Raw genomic sequence first — 25,336 nt, forward strand, 5'->3', positions numbered from 1 at the left:
GAAACCCGTGGAATGGGTACCATGCAATATGACTTCAAAGGGTCTTCATTTGCTCACCGAACCTCTCCAATCCTATCACTGCTGCATTTATGCCCCTGTACACATGCTTGATTCGCTTTCGGAGACATAGCAATCCATAGGTTTTAAGATACTTACTAGTCAGGTACATTCTTAGGCGTTTAATATGCGGTGTTGAGTCCATTTCGTTGAGCAAGGAGTAGCTCTTGTCTATTCCATATTTGGCTTAAGGAACTTTATCTGTGCTCATTTCAATCTCTGGTTTTATGCAGCACCCCAACTCACCTTTCCCCTTAAGCAAGCATAAGTTGGTTTTCTAAATTTGAGACCCTGTTCTGTTCTGTAATTCAGTTCCTGTGTAGCCAAGTTAAATTCCGTGTATTAGTGATATCTTATGATGTTTCTTTTTCTGTGTGACTTATTTCAGTTAGAATCATCATACCTGAATCCACTCATTGTGCTGCTAAGGGCCTGATGACATAGATTTCATTGCTGAGTGATATTGCTTTGTATGTAAATACCACAACTTCTTTATCCATTTTTCACTTTCTGTGATACTGAACTTGGACGGTAAACGAGGTTCTTGTAAACAGAGGCGTCCCAAACTTTGGGGTGGCTGTGTCTTTTTGATTTTAATTTCCCTAAGCTATAGGACCATAAGTGGAAGTGCCCTAGGCTCTGTTGCTTTGTTTTTTAGATGTTTCAGGAAACACCATACACTTCTCCCGAGTGTCTGTTGGCAATTTACATCCCGCCCATCAGCATAACAAGGCTCCCAGTTCTCCTTGGCCTGTCCTGCCTTTCTGGATTTTACACTTTTTTCAGATGGCCCTTTTGACCTGGGGGAAGTGAGACTTCATTGTAGTGCAGATTTCCTTTGCAAGCTTGCTTGGTTGGCCAAAAAGGGCGTATGCGTTTTTTCCTGAATATATTCAGGAAAAAACGCATACGCCCTTTTTGGCCAAGTGCATCATTGTGGACGTTCTGCCTCTTTTCCTATGCTTTCAATGCAATTCCAGTCTACCTCCTGAAATCGGTTTCCTGCAATTCTGCCCCGCTTTCAAGTGCTCTTGGCAGCCTTACTTCAGTATATTTTTGGACGATAGCTGTCATTTATAACTCTGCAGGTTTGTGAATTACAGTGCCCCTGAGCTCCTTTCTTCAACTCGCTTTCTTGTGAGCTGGCCGCAACACCGCAGGATGGCTTCAGGCCCTAATCTGGTTCCGGCACGGCACGCTGAACCTTTGGTTAATTCCTCTTCCTGGTGGGAAATGAGAGTTAAATTTACCCGTCCAGACACCTCCAGCTAGTCTCTCATTGGTTCTCGCTATTCCTGTTCATCTTCCGCAGAAATTGCAAACTGGGCCAAACAGGAGGTTAAAGGGACTGACTCTCCAAGTCGGGAGAGTGTTAGTAAAGCATCTGGAATGTTGCACCCAAGTACCAGTGTACGAAAACTGAGACATATTTGAACATGTCTCCCGGTCACATGGTTGATCATACTCTAGGTTCCACATGCATGTTTTAGCTGAAGGAAGAATACCTTAAACCTGGGTAGTTGAAACCCGTGGAATGGGTACCATGCAATATGACTTCAAAGGGTCTTCATTTGCTCACCGAACCTCTCCAATCCTATCACTGCTGCGTTTATGCCCCTGTACACATGCTTGATTCTCTTTCGGAGACATAGCAATCCATAGGTTTTAAGATACTTACTAGTCAGGTACATTCTTAGGCGTTTAATATGCGGTGTTGAGTCCATTTCGTTGAGCAAGGAGTAGCTCTTGTCTATTCCATATTTGGCCTAAGGAACTTTATCTGTGCTCATTTCAATCTCTGGTTTTATGCAGCACCCCAACTCACGTTTCCCGTTAAGCAAGCATAAGTTAGTTTTCTAAATTTGAGACCCTGTTCTGTTCTGTAATTCAGTTCCTGTGTAGCCAAGTTTACATTCCGTGTATTACTGATATCTTATGATGTTTCTTTTTCTGTGTGACTTATTTCAGTTAGAATCATCATACCTGAATCCACTCATTGTGCTGCTAAGGGCCTGATGACATAGATTTCATTGCTGAGTGATATTGCTTTGTAAGTAAATACCACAACTTCTTTATCCATTTTTCACTTTCTGCGATGTTGAACTTGTACTATAAACGAGGTTCTTGTAAACAGAGGCGTCCCAAACTTTGGGGTGGCTGTGTCTTTTTGATTTTAATTTCCCTAAGCTATAGGACCATAAGTGGAAGTGCCCTAGGCTCTGTTGCTGTGTTTTTTAGATGTTTCAGGAAACACCAAACACTTCTCCCGAGTGTCTGTTTGCAATTTACATCCCGCCCATCAGTATAACAAGGCTCCCAGTTCTCCATGGCCTGTCCTGCCTTTCTGGATTTTACACTTTTTTCAGATGGCCCTTTTGACCGGGGGGAAGTGAGACTTCATTGTAGTGCAGATTTCCTTTGCAAGCTTGCTTGGTTGGCCAAAAAGTGCGTATGCGTTTTTTCCTGAATATATTCAGGAAAAAACGCATACGCCCTTTTTGGCCAAGTGCATCATTGTGGACGTTCTGCCTCTTTTCCTATGCTTTCAATGCAATTCCAGTCTACCTCCTGAAATCGGTTTCCTGCAATTCTGCCCCGCTTTCAAGTCCTCTTGGCAGCCTTACTTCAGTGTATTTTTGGACGATAGCTGTCATTTATAACTCTGCAGGTTTGTGAATTACATTGCCCCTGAGCTCCTTTCTTCAACTCGCTTTCTTGTGAGCTGGCCGCAACACCGCAGCATGGCTTCAGGCCCTAATCTTGTTCCGGCACGGCACGCTGAGCCTTTGGTTAATTCCTCTTCCTGGTGGGAAATGAGAGTTAAATTTGCCCGTCCAGACACCTCCAGCTAATCTCTCATTGGTTCTCGCTATTCCTGTTCATCTTCCGCAGAAATTGCAAACTGGGCCAAACAGGAGGTTAAAGGGACTGACTCTCCAAGTCGGGAGAGTGTTAGTAAAGCGTCTGGAATGTTGCACCCGAGTACCAGCGTACGAAAACTGAGACATATTTGAACACGTCTCCCGATCACACGGTTGATCATACTCTGGGTTCCACATGCATATTTTAGCTGAAGGAAGAATACCTTAAACCTGGAGAGTTGAGACCCGTGGAATGGGTACCATGCAATATGACTTCAAAGAGTCTTCATTTGCTCACTGAACCTCTCCAATCCTGTCACAGCTGTGTTTATGCCCCTGTACACATGCTTGATTCTCTTTCAGACATAGCCATCCATACGTTTTAAGATTCTTACTAGTCAGGTATATTCTTAAGCGTTTAATATGGGGTGTTGAGTCCATTTCGTTGAGCAAGGAGTAGCTCTTGTCTATTCCATATTTGGCTTAAGGAAATTTATCTGTGCTCATTTCAAACTCTAGTTTTATGCAGCACCCCAACTCACCTTCCCCCTTAAGCAAGCATAAGTTGGTTTTCTAAACTTGAGACCCTGTTCTGTTTTGTAATTCAGTTCATGTGTAGCCAAGTTCACATTCTGTGTATTAGTGATACCTTATGATGTTTCTTTTCTGTGTGACTTATTTCAGTTCGAATCATCATACCTGAATCTACTCATTATGGTGCTACGGGCCTGATGACATAGATTTCATTGCTGAGTGTTATTGCATTGTACGTAAGTACCACAACTTCTTTATCCATTTTTCACTTTCTGCGATATTGAACTTGTACGGTAAACGAGGTTCTTGTAAACAGAGGCATCCCAAACTTTGGGGTGGCTGTGTCTTTTTGATTTTAATTTCCCTAAGCTATAGGACCATAAGTGGAAGTGCCCTAGGCTCTGTTGCTTTGTATTTTAGATGTTTCAGGAAACACCATACACTTCTCCCGAGTGGCTGTTGGCAATTTACATCCCGCCCATCAGCATAAGAAGGCTCCCAGTTCTCCATGGCCTGTGGTGCCTTTATGGATTTTACACTTTTTTCAGATGGCCCTTTTGACCCGGTGGAAGTGAGAGTTCATTGTAGTGCAGATTTCCTTTGCAAGCTTACTTGGTTGGCCAAAAAGGGCGTATGCGTTTTTTCCTGAATATATTCAGGAAAAAACGCATACGCCCTTTTTGGCCAAGTGCATCATTGTCGAGGTTCTGACTCTCTTCATATGTTTTCAATGCAATTCCAGTCTACCTACTGAAATCGGTTTCCTGCAATTCTGCCTTGCTTTCAATGCCTCTTCATAGCCTTACCTCAATATATTTTTTGAAAATAGTTGGCCTTTATAACTCTGCAGGTTTTTGAATTGCAGTGGCCCTTAGCTCCATTTTTCAGCTCTTATTTTTGTGGTCTTGCCCCATAACCACAGGATTCCTTGAAGCCCTATTTTTCTTCTGGGGCACCTTGCTGTGCCTTTGGTTAATTCTTCTTACTGATGTGACATTAGAGTGACATGTGCCCATTGAAACCGCTACAGCTAGTTTCTCACTGGTTCCCCCTATTCCCATTCATCCTCCGCACTAACTGCAGACTGTGCAATACCAGAACTTAAAGGCATTGACTCTCCATGTGGGGATGTTGTTAGTAAAGTGGCTGGAATGTCGATCCGGAGCCCCAGGAGAGGAAAAATGAGGTGCGTTTTAGAAACCTTTCCCGATCATATGGTATACCAGTCGCTGGGTTTCCCAAGCATGGTTTAGCTGTAGGAAGATTCCCTTCAACCTGGAGTGTTGGGACCCTTGGAATGAGTAGCATGAAGTATTGCATTAAACTTTCGGCAGTTGCTCACCAAAGCTCACCAATCCTCTCAGCCCCAAGTGTCCAGCCTTATGTCTTATCCAGCTGTGGGTTTATATGTGGTCAATCCAGGTTGCATCACAGCCCCTGAGCGAATTTTGTAAGAATTTTTCTCTCTTTCATTGTTTCAGCGTTTTGTTTTTAAAATTTATTTCTATAATGGGGTTTAGCTCATTTTCACTGCTGTGTTTGTGCCGCTCTGCACACACTTGATTCCCTTATGGAGATATATCGATACATGGGTTTTAAGATTCTTATTACTCAGATATATTTCTCTGCGGTGTATAGGGTGTGTTGAGGCCAGTTCATTGAACAAGGTGTAGATCTTGTCTAATACCTATTTGGTTTATTGAACGGTATCTGTGCTAATTTCAAACTCTGGTTTTATGCATCACCCCACCTCTCCTTTCCCCTTAAGCTGACATAAGTGTGTTTTCTAAATGTGAGACACTGTTCTGTTCTGTAATTCATTTCTTGTGCAGCCATATTTACCCTCCCTCTATAAGTGATATCTTATGATATGTTTCTTTTTCTGTTTGACTTATTTCAAGTAGTATTATCGGACCTAAATCCACTCTTTATCCTTCTACTAGCCTTATTACATTGATTTCATGGTGAAGAGATATTCCATTGTACATAAGTACCACATCTTCTTTATCCATTGTTCTCTTTCCTGGGATATTTAAGGTGTACTGAAGTTGAGGTTCTTGTAAACAGAGTAGCCCTAAACTGTGGTGTGCTTGTGTCTTGTTGATTTTAGACTTCCCTAGATATACTCCCATGATTGGAAGTGTCCTATGCTCTGTAGCTCTGTTTTTTAGATGATTTAGGAACCACCATACACTTCTCCAGAGTGGCTCTCGGCAGTTCACACACTGCCCATCAGCGTATAAAGGCTCCCTGTTCTCCATGGCCTGTCCTGCATTTCTGGTTTTTACAATTTTTTAGGATGGCCCTTTTGACTGGTGGGAAATGAGACTTCTTTGTTGTGCACATTTGCATTGCTTGCTTGCTTCGTTGCCCATAAAGTGCGTATGCGTTTTTTTCCTGGATATAATCAGGAAAAAACGCATACGCCCTTTTGGGCCAACTGCATCATTGTCGAAATTCTGCCGCTTTTCATGTGCGTTAAAGACGAGTCCAATCTATCTCTTGAAATCTGTTTCTTGCAATTCTGTCTTGCATTCAGATCCTCTTCTTTGCCTTACCTCAACATATTTTTGGACGTTAGTTTTCATTTATAACTCTGCAGGTTTGTGAATTGCAGTGACCCTGAGCTCCATTTTTTAAGTTGCTCTTTTGTGAGCTGGCCTCAAACCCGCAGGATTGCTTCAGGCCCTATTTTGGCTCCGGCGAGGCAGGCTGAGCCTTTCTTTAATTCTTATTCTTAATGGGAAATTAGAGTGATATGTGCCCGTCCAAACCCCTACAACTATTCTCTCATTGGTTCCCCCTCTTCCCGTTCATCCTCCTCACAATTTGCAAAATGTGTGAAACAGAAGTTTAAATGTGCTGATTCTCCAAGTGGGGAGATTCTAAGTAGCGTGGCTGGAATGGTGAACAGGAGCACCAGGAGAGGATAAATGAGATGCATTTTAGACACATCTCCCGATCACATGGTGTACAGTCCTCTGGGTTTTCCATGCATGTTTTAGCTGTAGGAAGATCCCTTGAACCTGCAGATTTGGGACCCATTGAATGGGTACCAGGTAGTATTACTTTAAAGGGTGTGCATTTCCTCACCCAACCTCACATTTCTCTTAGCGCAAACAGTTTCCAGCCTTATGTCTCATCCTGCTGTGGGTCTAGATGTGTTCAATCCATGTTGCATCACCGTCCCTGAGGAAAAGTTGTAAGAGGTTTTCTCTGTCTCTCTGTCGTTTATTTTTTTCAATTTATTACTATATTGGTTACAGCTGATTTTCAAAGCTCTGTTTCTTGCTGCTGTACATCCACTTGATTCACGTACAGAGAGACATCAATAAATTCTTTTTCAGATTCTTACCAGTCGTATATATTCTTTTCCGGTGACTTGAGTGTGCTGAGTGCAGTTCTTTTAGCTACCGTGTAGGCCTTGTTGATTATCAGTTTGGTATTTGGAATGGTATCTTTGCTAATTTCAACCTCCTGGATGATGCCTCACCCCTCCCCACCTTTCCCGTTTAGCAGCCTTATGCGTGTTTTCTACATATTTGACTATGTTTTTGTTTTGTAATTTATTTCATGTGTAGCCATTTTGGATTCCACCTTTAAGTGATAGCTTATGATATGTGTCTTTTTCTTTTTGAATTCTGTCACTTAGAATGATCATACGTAACTCCTCGGGAGTTGTTACAACTGGCCATATTTCATTGATTTCCAGGCTGAATAATATTCCACTCTACCTAAGTACCACATCTCTATCCATTTTTTCCCTCCAGAGACATTTAAGTTATATCCTAGTCGAGGATCTTTTAAACAGAGAGGGGGTAAACATTGGGGTGCCTGTGTCCTCTCGATTTTTGTTTTTCCCAAGATATACGCCCATGAGTGCAAGTGCCCTATGCTCTGTAGCTCATTTTTTAGATGCTTTAGTAAACACAATACACTTCTCCAGAATGGCCGTTGGCAATATACATTTCCACTATAAGTCTCACAGGGCTCCCTCTTCTCGTTGCCCTGTCCTGCATTTCTGTTGTTTACGCTTTATGAGGATGGCTCTTCTGACTGATGTGAAGTGATATCTTTTGTAGTATTGACTTCCAGTGCCCACCTGTTTGGTTGGCTAAAAAAGTGTATGCCCTTTTCTTGAATATATACAGAAAAAAACGCATACACCCTTTTTGGCCAACTGCAATGTTCAGCTCCTTTTCTTGTGCTTAATGGCGAGTCCTTTCTACCTCCTCAAATCCCTTTCCTGCCATTCTCCCTTGCTTACAAGTCCTTTTCTTTGACTTTCCTCAAGACATTTTTCAGTGATGGATATTTTCAACTCTGCAGTTTTGTGAATTTTACTGCCCCTGAGTTCCATTGTTCAACTTGTGTTTATGGGAACTGGCCACAAAGCAGCGGGATTTCCTCAAGCCCTATACTGTTTCCATGGGCAACCCTAGCCTTTGGTCAATTCGTCTTCCTGATTGGAAATTAGAGTGACATGTGCCTGTCTGAACACCTAGGACTTGTCTCTCATTGTTCCTCATCCTTCCGCTTCATCCTCTGGACAAATTCCAAACTGTACGCAACAGGATGTTGACAGTGCTGACATCTCCAAGTGGGGAGACTGTTAGTAAAGACGCTGGAGGGGTGAACCCGAGCACCAGGAGATGAGGAGATGAGATGCCTTTTCCAAACTCTTCCCGATCAGACGGTATACCATCCTCTGGGTGTGACAGACATGTTTTAGCAGTAGGAAGAGTCCCATTCATGTAAGGAGAACACCAGGGCTTTTTCAAAATCAGTGTCTCCCCGAAACCCAAACTGGGGAAGTTTTTAAGCTACGGCTACACATATGTTCATTAAGGGCCTTGGGAAGTAGGCAGAGTCCAAACTTTAGATAATTGAAGTCTTCAGGGTCAGAAGCACTCACCACCAGCTTCCCTTAGGCTACACTTTAACTGTCATTGATAGATGATGTCAATAAAAATATCTATTCTTTTTCAGATTATTTCCCCTTATAGGTTATTGCAAAATGTTGAGTGTAGTTCCCTGTGCTATACAGTAGTTCCTTGTTGATGATCTATTTTATACATAGCAGTGTGTATGTGTTAATTCCAAACTGTTAATTTATCCCTCCTCCCACCTTTCCCCTTTGGTAATAATAAATTATAAGATTTTATACTTCTCAGAAATGGGGGAGCTGAAAGAGAGGTATCATTTTCAATGGAAAAGCATTTAAAACAAGATTGAAGGTTTAACCAAGATTATTAGATGTACATCCTTGGAAAGAAATCACTTCGTTTCTCTAATATTGACCTGACAAATAAGACAAACCTTTTCACTGAACTTGCTTATAAAAAGTAATGGAAATATCAAATGGAAGTGTTAAAAACATCTTATTTTACCCGAGCCTTATACACTGTTCTATGTTAACTACAGTTTGGCTCACACATCTGTTCATTGAGGTTACAATAGTCTCAATTTCTGTTACTGATCCTCCAGAGTGGACCCCAACAAGTGTCCCCCTGCCCAGTGTCATTGGGGCCAACAGATCGAGACTGAGTTTGGTTCACAAGCAAAGGAAACTTTATATTTTGATCAGAGAATGGAGAGGTGAGAGCATGCACTACCCCGTGGGCTGTGGGCTGGGCTGCTGTGTAGAGATCCTGTCAGAGTCAGTGGGAGGGAAGGAGGGGGCGGAGCTCTCGAGGGCCGGGTTGGCTGTAGCTCAGGCTCTATATCGTGGAGTCTGCACTGGGCCCCAGGAGCTGAGGTGTCGACCCAGCCATTCTGCACTAGGAAATCTGGTCTGAAGTGCCAGGTGTGGAACCTCTGCATGCGGGACCCTAGGAGCACGTGAAATTAGACAAAGCACAAAGGATAAAAAAGGTTAGACTTGACTTTATTGCCCAGATTCTATTTTTATCTCCCAGGGATTTTTAATGGGCTTTGCTGGGGACAAACCCCTCCTCTGCTTTTTGTCCCGTTCCTCATTCTTGGAGTGCTGAGGGTGCAGACCCTTCTTCTGTAACTGCTGAGTGCTGAGTTGGGAGCCCTCATACCCTGGGGCGAGGGTCAGAGCTTCTCCCCAGCAGCCTCCCGGTGACGTTGATTGTCCCCAGGACCCCTGCCTCCCTGCTCGTCCACCTGAGCACCAGCATTGGAAGTGTTATAGATTCTAATGACCTTTAAGGGTCCAGGAAAGAGATGTGCAGAGACGCTGTGGGGGCCGGTTTCACCCCGCCCCACATTTGTTTGGCCACCTTAGGCTGACCGTTTCTGCCAGCCTAGATGTTCTGACCAGTAGTCTGCGCTTTCTTCAATTAGGCCCCTGAATTAACGTACAAACAGCACCAGGTGTCAGAGCCCTGCCCGCTCAACTCCCAGACAGTCCAGGGTCAGTGGTGATCAAGGACCATGATGGCCACTGAGTCAACAGCCTTTTGAAGTAAACAGGAGTCCAGCCGGTCTTATTGGCCACCATCATCATGGTGTCTGTAGGCTTTTCTATGGTGACAGTGTGGTATACTGTTCCCCCGCCAAGATTATTAGCTCCCCTCTGGGTGCAGTAAGTCCTGCAAGCAGTAGTCTACTCTTTTGGGACACACTCTTGTTGTTTTATGAGAGAAACTCCAGGTCAAGTGATGTTCACACGAGTCGTCATGGTGCCCTGTTGCCCCCGGTTATCTCTCTGGATGTTGGAGTTGGAGGGCCTCCTCACTCGAGGTCGGTGTGCCCACGGAGCGAACCCTGCAACTTCAGGGCATGGTTGGTGGTTAGGATCACCACGTGGGGTCCTTTTCCCTTAGGAGGGAGGTGGCCTTTTGGGCTGCTGATTTCCAGGTTTTTAGATACCGCCAGTATCTTGGCCAGATGTGGCAGTGGGCCAAGCCCCTCAGTGACCGTAGTTTATCCTACCTGGATGGCATTCTTGTATTGTTCCATTTCAAGTGGTCCCAGTTTTTGCACTAATTCTCCAATGGCGATTCACCTTTCACCGGGAATGTAAAGGTCAAAGGGTTTAGCTAAATTAGGGAGTTCCAGGGCAAGGGTCTGAATTGACTGCTCTTTCCATTCTTGAAAGGCCACTTCTGGATTCTATTCAAAAGGATCATCATCTTTTCCTTTCAGTGTTTCATATAGAGGCCCAGCTAGTAGACTGTAGTTAGGGATCCAGAAGCAGCAAACCCTGGCCTCCCCAGGAACCCCTAAGTTGTCTTCTAGTTTTAGAAAGGGGTAAGGCTGAAAATGGTTTCTTCCCTTTCCTGGGATGGGCTTCTCCGACCTTCTGTGAGAATGAAGCCCAGGCAGGTCACTGCAGTCTGTGATATTTGAGCTTTTTCTTGGACAACTTCTATCCTTTATTGGCTTGGTAGTTCAGAGGCCTCCTTAGTAGGGCTAGCGATCAGAATGTCGCCTGCATATTGAAGGAGGGTTTCCTTTTCCAGAGGTAGAACTTTTAGGTCTTTAGCTAAGCTTTCCCCAAAGATGGTGTGGGAATTTTTGCACCCTTGGGGCCGAACGGCCCGGAAGTATTGTTTTAGTTGTATGTTGAGTCCTGCCACTCACAAGCCAAAATTTCTTGTGACTCTGGGACTAATGGAATACAAAAGAAGGCATCATTGAAGACTAATACAGAATACCATGTCCTGGTGGTTGGTAGAATGACCAGCAGGGTGTAGGAATTAGGAGCAACTGGAGGTATATCCTCGGTGGCTTCACTGACTGTCCTGACATCCTTTACCAGGTCCCCAGCAGCCCATGGGACTCTCGTGGTCAGACCAATCCCAGAATATGGAGCTCACCTGGGCAGGTACCCCACCCCCACCCCAGCCCATGGGGCTCTCGTGGTCAGGCCCCTCCCAGGATACAGAGCTACCCTTGCAGATACTGTGGCAGGGCTGGGCACACAGGAACCGTGCACATAGCCCTCATTGCAGAGCACCCCCAGCTCACCTGTCGCTCAGAGCTGACACAGAGCACCTCAGAGCAGGACTTGAACTAACAAACAGCAGCTGTGACAGGTCTGTGACCCTGGGCATCACTCCGTGCGGCCTCCCTCCACCTGGTCTTCCAGAGACTTCCACTGCACCCGGGGCACCAGGCCTCTGTCTCCAACCACCACCCACCCCTCCTCTCCCTGACTCCTGGGTTCCTCTCATTAGGAGAGGGTTCTCTTGAAGTTGTCTCCCACTCATGGGCCAGATAAAATGATTAGAAAACAAGCCAAAGCTGCAGCCCCTTGTCTATCCTGACTCTCGGGAGCCCACACCTGTTCCTTGGACCTAGCCGCTTCAGCAAGTTCCATTTTCTGCAACTGTGAGCCCCTGAGGGGTGATGATTGGCTGACCTGGGCAGACTTACCGTGCCGGCCAGCCCTCCCCAGGTGTGCCTGGGTTGAGATCAATATAAATACCACTCCAGGCAGCAAGAGCCCCTGCAGCCGTGCCTGACGCCATTTTCTCTGCCCTGTCAGCAGTCTCGGGGCTGGGCTGGTGGGAGGGAGGGAGAGGCCACGGCTTTGTGGGTGGCCCAGTGTGAGTGGGGCTCTGCTGGACTTTCTGCAGCAGTTGCCAGGCTGCCACCTGCTAAAGAAGAGGATGTGTCACCCATACCTGCTGCTGGAATTTCTCCCTGGGCAGAGGTGAGGAAGGAAAAAAGCAGTGGGGGCAGGGACAGGACGGGTATCTCAGGCAGGGAAATGGAAATCTTCCAGAAGAGCACCCAGGGCCAGGACCATCCTGGCTGGCCTGCAGGCACCAAGTCGGCCGGCATGCTGTCACTCGTGTGGCTCCATGGCCCTTCCTCTAGGCTTTCAAGTCCTTGTATATATTCAGGTGTTTTACCTGGGACGGGTGGGAATAGTTCAGCAGCAACTGGCCTGGGGCTCAGCTCACGTTTACTCACAGATGCCCTGGCACGGTGCCCCAGCTTTGCAATGAGGACGCTTGTTGCGTGGGGGCTGCTGGCTGAATGGGAGACGATTCCCCACCACTGACCAACTTCAGAATTGTTTACAACTGGAGCAAGTGCCCTGATACGGTTTTCTTCTGTGTAACTGGTGGGTTCTGTGTTTTTTTTCTCTTTTTCGTTTTTGGTTCAAGGTAGATTTTATTCCTCTTTTTTGTATTTACAGATATAAGCATGGAAATAAATTATTCATATAAATACATGTATGTGCAGGGAATAATTGTTTTTTCTGTTTTATTTTTTAAATTTTATTTCTTTTTAATTTTGAATTTTATTTTATATTTTTATACAGCAGGTTCTTATTGGTTATCTATTTTATACATATAAATGTATACATGCCAATCCCAGTCTCTCAACTCCTCCCACCACCACCCCCCCAACAGCTTTCCCCCCTTGTTGTCCATACGTTTGTTGTCTACATCTGTTGCTCTATTTATGCCTTGCAAAATGGTTAATCTGTACAGTTTTTCTAGGTTCCACATATATGCATGAATATACAAGATTTGTTTTTCTCTTTCTGACTTACTTCACTCTGTATGACAGTCTCTGGATCCATCGACGTCTCTACAAATGACCCAATTTCATTCCTTTTCATGGCTTAGTAATATTCCATTTTATATATGTACCACGGCTTTATGCATTCGTCTGTCTGTGGGCATTTAGGTTGCTTCCATTACCTCGATATTGTAAATAGTGATGCAATGAACATTGCGGTGAATGTCTCTTTTTGATTTATGGATTTGTCTGGGTATATGTCCAGTACTGGGATTGCTGTATCATATGGTAATTCTATTGTTAGTTTCTTAAGAAATTCCATATTGTTCTCCATAATGACTGTATCAATTTATATTCCCAACAATAGTGGAAGAGGGTTCCTTTTCTCCACACCCTTTCCAGCATTTTTTGTTTGTAGATTTTCTATGATGCCTATTCTACCAGGTGTGAGGTGATACCTCATTGCTGAATCCATTACGTTGAGCAAGGGGTAGGTCTTGTCTATTCCATATTTGGCTTATGGAACAGTATCTGTGCTAATTTAAAACTCTGCTTTTATGCAGCACCCCAACTCACCTTTCCCCTTAAGCAAGCATAAGATGGTTTTCTAAATTTGAGTCCCTGTTCTATTTTGTAATTCAGTTTCTGTGTAGCCAAGTTTACATTCCGTGTATTAGTGATATCTCATGATGTTTCATTTTCTGTGTGACTTATTTCAGTTAGAATCATCATACCTGAATCCACTCATTATGCTGCTATGGGCCTGATGACATAGATTTCATTGCTGAGTGATATTGCATTGTACGTAAGTACCACAACTTCTTTATCCATTTTTCACTTTCTGCAATATTGAACTTGTACGGTAAACGAGGTTCTTGTAAACAGAGGCGTCCCAAACTTTGGGGTGGCTGTGTCTTTTTGATTTTAATTTCCCTAAGCTATAGGACCATAAGTGGAAGTGCCCTAGGCTCTGTTGCTTTGTTTTTTAGATGTTTCAGGAAACACCACACACTTCTCCCAAGTGGCTGTTGGCAATTTACATCCTACCCATCAGCATAACAAGGCTCCCAGTTCTCCATGGCCTGTCCTGCCTTTCTGGATTTTACACTTTTTTCAGATGGCCCTTTTGAGCGGGGGAAAGTGAGACTTCATTGTAGTGCAGATTTCCTTTGCAAGCTTGCTTGGTTGGCCAAAAAGGGCGTATGCGTTTTTTCCTGAATATATTCAGGAAAAAACGCATACGCCCTTTTTGGCCAAGTGCATCATTGTGGACGTTCTGCCTCTTTTCCTATGCTTTCAATGCAATTCCAGTCTACCTCCTGAAATCGGTTTCCTGCAATTCTGCCCCGCTTTCAAGTCCTCTTGGCAGCCTTACTTCAGTATATTTTTGGACGATAGCTGTCATTTATAACTCTGCAGGTTTGTGAATTACAGTGCCCCTGAGCTCCTTTCTTCAACTCGCTTTCTTTTGAGCTGGCCGCAGCACCGCAGGATGGCTTCAGGCCCTAATCTGGTTCCGGCACGGCACGCTGAGCATTTGGTTATTTCCTCTTCCTGGTGGGAAATGAGAGTTAAATTTGCCCGTCCAGACACCTCCAGCTAGTCTCTCATTGGTTCTCCCTATTCCTGTTCATCTTCCGCAGAAATTGCAAACTGGGCCAAACAGGAGGTTAAAGGCGCTGACTCTCCAAGGGGGGAGAGTGTTAGTAAAGCGTCTGGAATGTTGCACCCGAGTACCAGGGGAGGAAAACTGAGACACTTGAACATGTCTACCGTTCACACGGTTGATCATACTCTGGGTTCCACATGCATGTTTTAGCTGACGGAAGAATACCTTAAACCTGGATAGTTGAAACCCGTGGAATGGGTACCATGCAATATGCCTTCAATGGGTTTTCATTTGCTCACCGAACCTCTCTAATCCTATCACTGCTGCGTTTATGCCCCTGTACACATGCTTGATTCTCTTTTGGAGACATAGCAATCCATAGGTTTTAAGATACTTACTAGTCAGGTACATTCTTAGGCGTTTAATATGCGGTGTTGAGTCCATTTCGTTGAGCAAGGAGTAGCTCTTGTCTATTCCATATTTGGCTTAAGGAACTTTATCTGTGCTCATTTCAATCTCTGGTTTTATGCAGCACCCCAACTCACCTTTCCCCTTAAGCAAGCATAAGTTGGTTTTCTAAATTTGAGACCCTGTTCTGTTCTGTAAATCAGTTCCTGTGTAGCCAAGTTTACATTCCGTGTATTACTGATATCTTATGATGTTTGTTTTTCTGTGTGACTTATTTCAGTTAGAATCATCGTACCTGAATCCACTCATTGTGCTGCTAAGGGCCTGATGACATAGATTTCATTGCTGAGTGATATTGCTTTGTAAGTAAATACCACAACTTCTTTATCCATTTTTCACTTTCTGCGATGTTGAACTTGTACGGTAAACGAGGTTCTTGTAAACAGAGGCGTCCGAAACTTTGGGGTGGCTGTGTCTTTTTGATTTTAATTTCCCTAATCTATAGGACCATAAGTGGAAGTGCCCTAGGCTCTGTTGCTTTGTTTTTTAGATGCTTCAGGAAACACCATACACTTCTCCCGAGTGTCTGTTGGCAATTTACATCCCGCCCATCAGCATAACAAGGCTCCCAGTTCTCCATGGCCTATCCTGCCTTTCTGGATTTTACACTTTTTTCAGATGGCCCTTTTGACCGGGGGGAAGTGAGACTTCATTGTAGTGCAGATTTCTTTGCAAGTTTGCTTGGTTGGCCAAAAAGGGCGTATGCGTTTTTTCCTGAATATATTCAGGAAAAAACGCATACGCCCTTTTTGGCCAAGTGCCACATTGAGGACGTTCTGCCTCTTTTCCTATGCTTTCAATTCAATTCCAGTCTACCTCCTGAAATCGGTTTCCTGCAATTCTGCCCCGCTTTCAAGTCCTCTTGGCAGCCTTACTTCAGTATATTTTTGGACGATAGCTGTGATTTATAACTCTGCAGGTTTGTGAATTACAGTGCCCCTGAGCTCCTTTCTTCAACTCGCTTTCTTGTGAGCTGGCCGCAACACCGCAGCATGGCTTCAGGCCCTAATCTGGTTCCGGCACGGCACGCTGAGCCTTTGGTTAATTCCTCTTCCTGGTGGGAAATGAGAGTTAAATTTGCCCTTCCAGACCCCTCCAGCTAGTCTCTCATTGGTTCTCCCTATTCCTGTTCATCTTCCGCAGAAATTGCAAACTGGGCCAAACAGGAGGTTAAAGGGACTGACTCTCCAAGTCGGGAGAGTGTTAGTAAAGCGTCTGGAATGTTGCACCCGAGTACCAGGGTACGAAAACTGAGACATATTTGAACACGTCTCCCGATCACATGGTTGATCATACTCTAGGTTCCACATGCATGTTTTAGCTGAAGGAAGAATACCTTAAACCTGGGTAGTTGAAACCCGTGGAATGGGTACCATGCAATATGACTTCAAAGGGGCTTCATTTGCTCACCGAACCTCTCCAATCCTATCACTGCTGCGTTTATGCCCCTGTACACATGCTTGATTCTCTTTCGGAGACATAGCAATCCATAGGTTTTAAGATACTTACTAGTCAGCTACATTCTTAGGCGTTTAATATGGGGTGTTGAGTCCATTTCGTTGAGCAAGGAGTAGCTCTTGTCTATTCCATATTTGGCTTAAGGAACTTTATCTGTGCTCATTTCAATCTCTGGTTTTATGCAGCACCCCAACTCACCTTTCCCCTTAAGCAAGCATAAGTTGGTTTTCTAAATTTGAGACCCTGTTCTGTTCTGTAATTCAGTTCCTGTGTAGCCAAGTTTACATTCCGTGTATTACTGATATCTTATGATGTTTCTTTTTCTGTGTGACTTATTTCAGTTAGAATCATCGTACCTGAATCCACTCATTATGCTGCTATGGGCCTGATGACATAGATTTCATTGCTGAGTGATACAGCATTGTACGTAAGTACCACAAGTTCTTTACCCATTTTTCACTTTCTGTGATACTGAACTTGTACTGTAAACGAGTTTCTTGTAAACAGAGGCGTCCCAAACTTTGGGGTGGCTGTGTCTTTTTGATTTTAATTTCCCTAAGCTATAGGACCATAAGTGGAAGTGCCCTAGGCTCTGTTGCTTTGTTTTTTAGATGTTTCAGGAAACACCATACACTTCTCCCGAGTGTCTGTTGGCAATTTACATCCCGCCCATCAGCATAACAAGGCTCCCAGTTCTCCACGGCCTGTCCTGCCTTTCTGGATTTTACACTTTTTTCAGATGGCCCTTTTGACCAGGGGGAAGTGAGACTTCATTGTAGTGCAGATTTCCTTTGCAAGCTTGCTTGGTTGGCCAAAAAGGGCGTATGCGTTTTTTCCTGAATATATTCAGGAAAAAATGCATATGCACTTTTTGGCCAAGTGCATCATTGTGGACGCTCTGCCTCTTTTCCTATGCTTTCAATGCAATTCCAGTCTACCTCCTGAAATCGGTTTCCTGCAATTCTGCCCCGCATTCAAGTCCTCTTGGCAGCCTTACTTCAGTATATTTTTGGACGATAGCTGTCATTTATAACTCTGCAAGTTTGTGCATTACAGTGCCCCTGAGCTCCTTTCTTCAACTCGCTTTCTTGTGACCTGGCCGCAACACCGCAGGATGGCTTCACGCCCTAATCTGCTTCTGGCACGACACGCTGAGGCTTTGGTTAATTCCTGTTCCTGGTGGGAAATGAGAGTTAAATTTGCCCGTCCAGACACCTCCAGCTAGTCTCTCATTGGTTCTCGCTATTCCTGTTCATCTTCCGCAGAAATTGCAAACTGGGCCAAACAGGAGGTTAAAGGGACTGACTCTCCAAGTCGGGAGAGTGTTAGTAAAGGGTCTGGAATGTTGCACCCGACTACCAGGGTACAAAAACCGAGACATATTTGAACACGTCTCCCGCTCACATGGTTGATCATACTCTAGGTTCCACATGCATGTTTTAGCTGAAGGAAGAATACCTTAAACCTGGGTAGTTGAAACCCGTGGAATGGGTACCATGCAATATGACTTCAAAGGGTCTTCATTTGCTCACCGAACCTCTCCAATCCTATCACTGCTGCGTTTATGCCCCTGTACACATGCTTGATTCTCTTTCGGAGACATAGCAATCCATAGGTTTTAAGATACTTACTAGTCAGGTACATTCTTAGGCGTTTAATATGCGGTGTTGAGTCCATTTCGTTGAGCAAGGAGTAGCTCTTGTCTATTCCATATTTGGCTTAAGGAACTTTATCTGTGCTCATTTCAATCTCTGGTTTTATGCAGCACCCCAACTCACCTTTCCCCTTAAGCAAGCATAAGTTGGTTTTCTAAATTTGAGTCCCTGTTCTATTTTGTAATTCAGTTTCTGTGTAGCCAAGTTTACATTCCGTGTATTAGTGATATCTCATGATGTTTCATTTTCTGTGTGACTTATTTCAGTTAGAATCATCATACCTGAATCCACTCATTATGCTGCTATGGGCCTGATGACATAGATTTCATTGCTGAGTGATATTGCATTGTACGTAAGTACCACAACTTCTTTATCCATTTTTCACTTTCTGCAATATTGAACTTGTACGGTAAACGAGGTTCTTGTAAACAGAGGAGTCCCAAACTTTGGGGTGGCTGTGTCTTTTTGATTTTAATTTCCCTAAGCTATAGGACCATAAGTGGAAGTGCCCTAGGCTCTGTTGCTTTGTTTTTTAGATGTTTCAGGAAACACCACACACTTCTCCCAAGTGGCTGTTGGCAATTTACATCCTACCCATCAGCATAACAAGGCTCCCAGTTCTCCATGGCCTGTTCTGCCTTTCTGGATTTTACACTTTTTTCAGATGGCCCTTTTGAGCGGGGGAAAGTGAGACTTCATTGTAGTGCAGATTTCCTTTGCAAGCTTGCTTGGTTGGCCAAAAAGGGCGTATGCGTTTTTTCCTGAATATATTCAGGAAAAAACGCATACGCCCTTTTTGGCCAAGTGCATCATTGTGGACGTTCTGCCTCTTTTCCTATGCTTTCAATGCAATTCCAGTCTACCTCCTGAAATCGGTTTCCTGCAATTCTGCCCCGCTTTCAAGTCCTCTTGGCAGCCTTACTTCAGTATATTTTTGGACGATAGCTGTCATTTATAACTCTGCAGGTTTGTGAATTACAGTGCCCCTGAGCTCCTTTCTTCAACTCGCTTTCTTTTGAGCTGGCCGCAGCACCGCAGGATGGCTTCAGGCCCTAATCTGGTTCCGGCACGGCACGCTGAGCATTTGGTTATTTCCTCTTCCTGGTGGGAAATGAGAGTTAAATTTGCCCGTCCAGACACCTCCAGCTAGTCTCTCATTGGTTCTCCCTATTCCTGTTCATCTTCCGCAGAAATTGCAAACTGGGCCAAACAGGAGGTTAAAGGCGCTGACTCTCCAAGGGGGGAGAGTGTTAGTAAAGCGTCTGGAATGTTGCACCCGAGTACCAGGGGAGGAAAACTGAGACACTTGAACATGTCTCCCGTTCACACGGTTGATCATACTCTGGGTTCCACATGCATGTTTTAGCTGACGGAAGAATACCTTAAACCTGGATAGTTGAAACCCGTGGAATGGGTACCATGCAATATGCCTTCAATGGGTTTTCATTTGCTCACCGAACCTCTCTAATCCTATCACTGCTGCGTTTATGCCCCTGTACACATGCTTGATTCTCTTTTGGAGACATAGCAATCCATAGGTTTTAAGATACTTACTAGTCAGGTACATTCTTAGGCGTTTAATATGCGGTGTTGAGTCCATTTCGTTGAGCAAGGAGTAGCTCTTGTCTATTCCATATTTGGCTTAAGGAACTTTATCTGTGCTCATTTCAATCTCTGGTTTTATGCAGCACCCCAACTCACCTTTCCCCTTAAGCAAGCATAAGTTGGTTTTCTAAATTTGAGACCCTGTTCTGTTCTGTAAATCAGTTCCTGTGTAGCCAAGTTTACATTCCGTGTATTACTGATATCTTATGATGTTTGTTTTTCTGTGTGACTTATTTCAGTTAGAATCATCGTACCTGAATCCACTCATTGTGCTGCTAAGGGCCTGATGACATAGATTTCATTGCTGAGTGATATTGCTTTGTAAGTAAATACCACAACTTCTTTATCCATTTTTCACTTTCTGCGATGTTGAACTTGTACGGTAAACGAGGTTCTTGTAAACAGAGGCGTCCGAAACTTTGGGGTGGCTGTGTCTTTTTGATTTTAATTTCCCTAATCTATAGGACCATAAGTGGAAGTGCCCTAGGCTCTGTTGCTTTGTTTTTTAGATGCTTCAGGAAACACCATACACTTCTCCCGAGTGTCTGTTGGCAATTTACATCCCGCCCATCAGCATAACAAGGCTCCCAGTTCTCCATGGCCTATCCTGCCTTTCTGGATTTTACACTTTTTTCAGATGGCCCTTTTGACCGGGGGGAAGTGAGACTTCATTGTAGTGCAGATTTCTTTGCAAGTTTGCTTGGTTGGCCAAAAAGGGCGTATGCGTTTTTTCCTGAATATATTCAGGAAAAAACGCATACGCCCTTTTTGGCCAAGTGCCACATTGAGGACGTTCTGCCTCTTTTCCTATGCTTTCAATTCAATTCCAGTCTACCTCCTGAAATCGGTTTCCTGCAATTCTGCCCCGCTTTCAAGTCCTCTTGGCAGCCTTACTTCAGTATATTTTTGGACGATAGCTGTGATTTATAACTCTGCAGGTTTGTGAATTACAGTGCCCCTGAGCTCCTTTCTTCAACTCGCTTTCTTGTGAGCTGGCCGCAACACCGCAGGATGGCTTCAGGCCCTAATCTGGTTCCGGCACGGCACGCTGAGCCTTTGGTTAATTCCTCTTCCTGGTGGGAAATGAGAGTTACATTTGCCCTTCCAGACACCTCCAGCTAGTCTCTCATTGGTTCTCCCTATTCCTGTTCATCTTCCGCAGAAATTGCAAACTGGGCCAAACAGGAGGTTAAAGGGACTGACTCTCCAAGTCGGGAGAGTGTTAGTAAAGCGTCTGGAATGTTGCACCCGAGTACCAGGGTACGAAAACTGAGACATATTTGAACACGTCTCCCGATCACATGTTTGATCATACTCTAGGTTCCACATGCATGTTTTAGCTGAAGGAAGAATACCTTAAACCTGGGTAGTTGAAACCCGTGGAATGGGTACCATGCAATATGACTTCAAAGGGGCTTCATTTGCTCACCGAACCTCTCCAATCCTATCACTGCTGCGTTTATGCCCCTGTACACATGCTTGATTCTCTTTCGGAGACATAGCAATCCATAGGTTTTAAGATACTTACTAGTCAGCTACATTCTTAGGCGTTTAATATGGGGTGTTGAGTCCATTTCGTTGAGCAAGGAGTAGCTCTTGTCTATTCCATATTTGGCTTAAGGAACTTTATCTGTGCTCATTTCAATCTCTGGTTTTATGCAGCACCCCAACTCACCTTTCCCCTTAAGCAAGCATAAGTTGGTTTTCTAAATTTGAGACCCTGTTCTGTTCTGTAATTCAGTTCCTGTGTAGCCAAGTTTACATTCCGTGTATTACTGATATCTTATGATGTTTCTTTTTCTGTGTGACTTATTTCAGTTAGAATCATCGTACCTGAATCCACTCATTATGCTGCTATGGGCCTGATGACATAGATTTCATTGCTGAGTGATACAGCATTGTACGTAAGTACCACAAGTTCTTTACCCATTTTTCACTTTCTGTGATACTGAACTTGTACTGTAAACGAGTTTCTTGTAAACAGAGGCGTCCCAAACTTTGGGGTGGCTGTGTCTTTTTGATTTTAATTTCCCTAAGCTATAGGACCATAAGTGGAAGTGCCCTAGGCTCTGTTGCTTTGTTTTTTAGATGTTTCAGGAAACACCATACACTTCTCCCGAGTGTCTGTTGGCAATTTACATCCCGCCCATCAGCATAACAAGGCTCCCAGTTCTCCACGGCCTGTCCTGCCTTTCTGGATTTTACACTTTTTTCAGATGGCCCTTTTGACCAGGGGGAAGTGAGACTTCATTGTAGTGCAGATTTCCTTTGCAAGCTTGCTTGGTTGGCCAAAAAGGGCGTATGCGTTTTTTCCTGAATATATTCAGGAAAAAACGCATACGCACTTTTTGGCCAAGTGCATCATTGTGGACGCTCTGCCTCTTTTCCTATGCTTTCAATGCAATTCCAGTCTACCTCCTGAAATCGGTTTCCTGCAATTCTGCCCCGCATTCAAGTCCTCTTGGCAGACTTACTTCAGTATATTTTTGGACGATAGCTGTCATTTATAACTCTGCAAGTTTGTGCATTACAGTGCCCCTGAGCTCCTTTCTTCAACTCGCTTTCTTGTGACCTGGCCGCAACACCGCAGGATGGCTTCACGCCCTAATCTGCTTCTGGCACGACACGCTGAGGCTTTGGTTAATTCCTGTTCCTGGTGGGAAATGAGAGTTAAATTTGCCCGTCCAGACACCTCCAGCTAGTCTCTCATTGGTTCTCGCTATTCCTGTTCATCTTCCGCAGAAATTGCAAACTGGGCCAAACAGGAGGTTAAAGGGACTGACTCTCCAAGTCGGGAGAGTGTTAGTAAAGGGTCTGGAATGTTGCACCCGACTACCAGGGTACAAAAACCGAGACATATTTGAACACGTCTCCCGCTCACATGGTTGATCATACTCTAGGTTCCACATGCATGTTTTAGCTGTAGGAAGAATACCTTAAACCTGGGTAGTTGAAACCCGTGGAATGGGTACCATGCAATATGACTTCAAAGGGTCTTCATTTGCTCACCGAACCTCTCCAATCCTATCACTGCTGCGTTTATGCCCCTGTACACATGCTTGATTCTCTTTCGGAGACATAGCAATCCATAGGTTTTAAGATACTTACTAGTCAGGTACATTCTTAGGCGTTTAATATGCGGTGTTGAGTCCATTTCGTTGAGCAAGGAGTAGCTCTTGTCTATTCCATATTTGGCTTAAGGAACTTTATCTGTGCTCATTTCAATCTCTGGTTTTATGCAGCACCCCAACCTACCTTTCCCCTTAAGCAAGCATAAGTTGGTTTTCTAAATTTGAGACCCTGTTCTGTTCTGTAATTCAGTTCCTGTGTAGCCAAGTTTACATTCCGTGTATTACTGATATCTTATGATGTTTCTTTTTCTGTGTGACTTATTTCAGTTAGAATCATCATGCCTGAATCCACTCATTGTGCTGCTAAGGGCCTGATGACATAGATTTCATTGCTGAGTGATATTGCTTTGTAAGTAAATACCACAAGTTCTTTATCCATTTTTCACTTTCTGCAATGTTGAACTTGTACAGTAAACGAGGTTCTTGTAAACAGAGCCGTACCATACTTTGGGGTGGCTGTGTCTTTTTGATTTTAATTTCCCTAAGCTATAGGACCATAAGTGGAAGTGCCCTAGGCTCTGTTGCTTTGTTTTTTAGATGTTTCAGGAAACACCATACACTTCTCCCAAGTGTCTGTTGGCAATTTACATCCCTCCCATCAGTTTAACAAGGCTCCCAGTTCTCCATGGCCTGTCCTGCCTTTCTGGATTTTACACTTTTTTCAGATGGTCCTTTTGACTGGGGGGAAGTGAGACTTCATTGTAGTGCAGATTTCCTTTACAAGCTTGCTTGGTTGGCCAAAAAGTGCGTATGCGTTTTTTCCTGAATATATTCAGGAAAAAACGCATACGCACTTTTTGGCCAGGTGCATCATTGTGGACGCTCTGCCTCTTTTCCTATGCTTTCAATGCAATTCCAGTCTACCTCCTGAAATCGGTTTCCTGCAATTCTGCCCCGCTTTCAAGTCCTCTTGGCTGCCTTACTTCAGTATATTTTTGGACGATAGCTGTCATTTATAACTCTGCAGGTTTGTGAATTACAGTGCCCCTGAGCTCCTTTCTTCAACTCGCTTTCTTGTGAGCTGGCCGCAACACCGCAGGATGGCTTCAGGCCCTAATCTGGTTCCGGCACGGCACGCTGAGCCTTTGGTTAATTCCTCTTCCTGGTGGGAAATGAGAGGACACCTCCAGCTAGTCTCTCATTGGTTCTCCCTATTCCTGTTCATCTTCCGCAGAAATTGCAAACTGGGCCAAACAGGAGGTTAAAGGGACTGACTCTCCAAGTCGGGAGAGTGTTAGTAAAGCGTCTGGAATGTTGCACCCGAGTACCAGGGTACGAAAACTGAGACATATTTGAACACGTCTCCCGATCACATGGTTGATCATACTCTAGGTTCCACATGCATGTTTTAGCTGAAGGAAGAATACCTTAAACCTGGGTAGTTGAAACCCGTGGAATGGGTACCATGCAATATGACTTCAAAGGGGCTTCATTTGCTCACCGAACCTCTCCAATCCTATCACTGCTGCGTTTATGCCCCTGTACACATGCTTGATTCTCTTTCGGAGACATAGCAATCCATAGGTTTTAAGATACTTACTAGTCAGCTACATTCTTAGGCGTTTAATATGGGGTGTTGAGTCCATTTCGTTGAGCAAGGAGTAGCTCTTGTCTATTCCATATTTGGCTTAAGGAACTTTATCTGTGCTCATTTCAATCTCTGGTTTTATGCAGCACCCCAACTCACCTTTCCCCTTAAGCAAGCATAAGTTGGTTTTCTAAATTTGAGACCCTGTTCTGTTCTGTAATTCAGTTCCTGTGTAGCCAAGTTTACATTCCGTGTATTACTGATATCTTATGATGTTTCTTTTTCTGTGTGACTTATTTCAGTTAGAATCATCGTACCTGAATCCACTCATTATGCTGCTATGGGCCTGATGACATAGATTTCATTGCTGAGTGATACTGCAGTGTACGTAAGTACCACAAGTTCTTTATCCATTTTTCACTTTCTGTGATACTGAACTTGTACTGTAAACGAGGTTCTTGTAAACAGAGGCGTCCCAAATTTTGGGGTGGCTGTGTCTTTTTGATTTTAATTTCCCTAAGCTATAGGACCATAAGTGGAAGTGCCCTAGGCTCTGTTGCTTTGTTTTTTAGATGTTTCAGGAAACACCATACACTTCTCCCGAGTGTCTGTTGGCAATTTACATCCCGCCCATCAGCATAACAAGGCTCCCAGTTCTCCACGGCCTGTCCTGCCTTTCTGGATTTTACACTTTTTTCAGATGGCCCTTTTGACCGGGGGGAAGTGAGACTTCATTGTAGTGCAGATTTCCTTTGCAAGCTTGCTTGGTTGGCCAAAAAGGGCGTATGCGTTTTTTCCTGAATATATTCAGGAAAAAATGCATATGCACTTTTTGGCCAAGTGCATCATTGTGGACGCTCTGCCTCTTTTCCTATGCTTTCAATGCAATTCCAGTCTACCTCCTGAAATCGGTTTCCTGCAATTCTGCCCCGCATTCAAGTCCTCTTGGCAGACTTACTTCAGTATATTTTTGGACGATA

Source organism: Pseudorca crassidens, chromosome 6 (assembly GCF_039906515.1).
Source record: "Pseudorca crassidens isolate mPseCra1 chromosome 6, mPseCra1.hap1, whole genome shotgun sequence".
In the NCBI taxonomy this organism is placed as follows: Eukaryota; Metazoa; Chordata; class Mammalia; order Artiodactyla; family Delphinidae; genus Pseudorca; species Pseudorca crassidens.